Below are 4,054 nucleotides of genomic sequence, written 5' to 3'. Positions count from 1 at the left end.
TGAAATTTTGTTCATTCGCAATTTAGATGAGTCTGTATTCTCTCAACTGCTCGCATGTGGATGGGCGATTTTGAGCTTTAACTGAAACAAGGAGGGGGTAAGTGGGTAATGTTCCCTACCCATTGTAAGTAAATGGCCCGTTCTGAGGGGATTCCTATTCGACTCGAGTCGGATTGTGGCAACCAAGTTTTCGACATATTTATGCAGAGTTCATGATGGTTGGGAACTAATAATTTTTTTTTAGAAAAATTCTTTAAGGACCCAAAATATGGGACCAATAGGGGGGACAAGTGAGGTGTCCCCCTCCTACTGGATAATGAGTTGGCTATCATTAATGATGATCAACTCATTATCCAATAGGAGGGGGACACCTCACTTGTCCCTCCTATTGGTCCCATATTTTGGGTCCCTGTAGCAAAGCTCTTTTTTTTAAATAGGATAAGCATATACCTGTAATTAATTAGGCCTACCTATAATTAGGACCCCGCTGGTAGCACATGAAGTAACTACCTGTATTCACATCCAGGGACATTAATCATGGCTTAAGTGGGAGGGTAGCAAACCATAAGAATCTTCCACCTAATATGTGTAGGAGGTAGCAAACCAAAACAAGCTCTCGGTTTTTGTATATAGAGTCACTCATCTCATCTCCTTAATTTGCTTGTAGCTGCACTGAACAAATATTCCTCAAGGCTAGGAGTAGGGGGTAAAAATGGTGCGCATGGGGTTCACAAGCTTGATTCTTTGGCTTCTGCTCTGTTTGGCAGGCCTAGGGGACTCTATTGCTATCGCTAAATGCTTCATCGAGTGTACCCTACCTTTGTTGTGCCTAATATCAGCCACCCCCCCCCACCCAACCCACCCGCCACAAACAACACCAAAGGAAAGCCACTCACACACTTGTGGGGGCCCGTTGCGTGCTGAAGAGGCTTGGAAAGCCTGTCAAAAACTGACAAAACTAGTCAGTTTTGGATTCAGGCTTCTTGCCAAAAACACATTTTTAGGGACGTTTTTGCAAGAAAGCCTGTCAAAACTGACAGTTTTTGTCAATTTTGGCAGGCTTTCTGCCCATTTCAACGCCTCTTTAACGCAACCAAACGCGCCCTTGATGATTATGAGATCAACTTCTATAACTTTCAAAATATCCAAATACCCCCATTTAAGTAATGAGATTACATAAAAAAACAACCCCTAACAGCATCAGTCGCAATTTTCACGAGCAAAAATATCTCTATGCGTAATTTTACTCACCCATTCCAAATTGCGGAATTCTAACATTTAGCATGTTAAGAGGGTTTTCTGATAATATTTTAAACTTGAAGGGGATTTTGTGTCAACCTCTAACTTAAGGCGGGGTTTTGGATATTTTGAACAAGGTCCATGAAACAGCATCTTGTATAATGCCCCCCGCAACCCTCCCCCCCCGCCCCCCCCCCCTCCCCCCCCCCCCCCCCCCCCTCCTAGTTAGCCTATCCCTGTACCTCATATTCTTAAATTGGTCAATAGGAAAAACAAAAAGGACATAATCAATTAGTATCAAAGTTTACTCTCACATAGGCAAATATAATTATATTTGGTCTTTGTTTTTTCTCAGCATTTAGATGCGCATGCATGTACTTCGTTCGTATCTTATATTTCTTTATTTTTTTTATTAATGAATTTGACTAATTCTATTAAATTTTCTTTTGTAGCACTTGACACGCTCGATCATGCCATAGAAGTCAATGCCATGGTACATTTTGTTAAATCCTTAGCAAGAAAGAAAAAAGAAATAAGAGATTTTATACATCTTGAGTAAGAAGTTAATTAATTGAGCCAAAATAATATTTAACATATCAAATGAAATATCACAGGATTACCATGGCCCAAGAACACGACGTCCAATATCGCCAGCATCGATGAGCGAGGACGATGATTCTGAGTAGAATATTGTTGACAACCCATAGTAGATTTTGTCATGTGATAATGCCCCTTTACTAAGTTGCTTACATATAATATCATGGTCAATAAGTTATATTTTTGTCCTTTGTTATGTTTAATTAAGGTTTGAGAAATTATGTTTATCAATTATGTTCGTCTCCGATACTCTACAGGAGAAATCATTTCTGTACTTCGCAGAGTTTTTAGTCTATTTGCCCCTCTTTTATAGAGTCTTCATGTTTCCTGTGTATCGCCATGGATTAGTTATGTACGCGGTTTTTGTTTCTCGTACTTATTTGATTAGTTTCGTTAATCTCTTATTAATGGAACGTGGGGTACTAACCCACCCACGTTTTACTCAATAAAATAAAATAAAATTATCTAATCTTGTTCCATGTGTGATATCCTTAGGTATGAAGTTTTACGCCAATAACTTCGGACATGGATCCTCTCCACTATTAAGAATAATAGTGAAGAGATTATTAAATGAGTTTTGCTACAGGGATCCAAAATATAGGACCAATAGGGGGGACAAGTGAGGTGTCTGCCTCCTATTGGATAATGAGTTGGCCATTATTAATGATGGCCAACTCATTATCCAATAGGAGGGGGACACTTCACTTGTCCCCTCTATTGGTCCCATATTTTGGGTCCTTGGGAATTTTTCCTTATTAAATTCTACAACCAGTGGGCAATTGTAATTCATTCCATATTTAATCGTAACTATATCTCCATGAATTGCACTAATTTCTTACTTTTCATTCATAGGCAAATCATTATCATCTATTAAACGAACCGATGATTGTGATATTATAGTGATAACTTCACTTCTTTTTTTTTCCCTTTTTTTAGCAGGGAGGATAAAATCAAATGACTTTGTGGAAAGTTGCTTACGTTGGGTTATTTCTTATTTTCAGAGGACCATTGATAAGTAGGCTAAATTTTTATTTGCCAAGGGAAGTAGTGAGGTGATACTTCTTAGAATAAAATGAAAAAAAGGTGCAACACATGACACCTAGTTTATAGTCGAGAGTTATAAAAACAACAAAAAAAAATTAAAAATGAATCATACAAATGAAATAAAACTATGAGACTCGAGCCTATCAAAGGCTAAAAGTGTCCAGCGCTAAATAAGTCATTTTTATATTATGAGATACGAAAGGGAAAAATGGCCAGATTGGTATATTTTTTCGAAGCTTGGTGACATGTTAGTATATTTTCTTTTAGTTTTGTTAGATTGGTATATATTTTTGACTCCGGCGTCATATAGACCTTAAATTTGGCCGGAGTTACTGTTCCGGCCAGGGCTGATGTGATTTTTTGCAAAAAAAAAACCCCTCTCCCTCCTCCTCCTCATCCTCTTCAACGTCCCCCTCTCCCTCCTCTTCCTCATCATCTTCCTCTTCCTCCTCATCCTCATCCTCTTCAACCTCCCCCTCCTCCTCTTCCTCCCCCGATGCCGACCGGCGGCGCACAGATCTCTGACGACCTAATACCTGGCCTCCCCAACGAAGTGGCAGAGCTTTGCCTCATCCGCCTCCCCTTCCCCCTCACCTCCGTCGCCTGCTCCGTCTCCTCAATGTGGAACCAGACCCACACAAACCCTAGCTTCCTCCGATCGAAATCCAACCTTTCGCTATCCCTCCCTCGTCTCTTCGTCCTCGCCTTTGACCCCTTGACCCGCCGCCTCCAATGGCAGGCCCTCGACCCCCATCTCTTCATCCCTCCATCATCTCTTCGGCCGCAGATCATTGGCTTGGTGGTGGTTTGTTGTGAATGGAGGAGGAGGGAGAAAGAGGGGGAGGGGGGGTTGAACCAAGATAACTCTCTGAACAGTTTGAAAGATGAAATGACATGTTGAGGGGATTTAGAGAATGAGGAGCTTAGAGTGTTGTAGGTGATGAGGTTTCTCGTGGGCATTGTGTCGAACAGTTGGTGGGCATTGGTGAAGGAGTTGCATTTTGCGTACAGATTGAGGAGGTTGTTGAAGAGAAATGGATTTTGGGTTGGGGGAGTTTAGATGAGAATGCAGGCATAGAGGGAGAGGGGGAGGTTGAAGAGGATGAGGAGGAGGAAGAGGATGAGGAGGAGGAGGGAGAGGGGGAGGTTGAAGAGGATGAGGAGGAGGAGAGAG

The 4,054-nt window shown here is 41.4% G+C and overlaps 1 long non-coding RNA gene across 1 annotated transcript; it reads left to right on the top strand.

Annotated features, from left to right (window-relative positions):
* Positions 678-2,211, top strand: LOC109849335. The gene is made up of 3 exons (XR_002249075.1): positions 678-715; positions 1,692-1,732; positions 1,854-2,211. It is a non-coding gene; the product is annotated as an uncharacterized LOC109849335 (long non-coding RNA).

The sequence above is a fragment of the Asparagus officinalis genome, chromosome 1, assembly GCF_001876935.1.
Source record: "Asparagus officinalis chromosome 1, Aspof.V1, whole genome shotgun sequence".
In the NCBI taxonomy this organism is placed as follows: domain Eukaryota; kingdom Viridiplantae; phylum Streptophyta; class Magnoliopsida; order Asparagales; family Asparagaceae; genus Asparagus; species Asparagus officinalis.
This window is presented reverse-complemented; position numbering and strand designations above follow the sequence as displayed.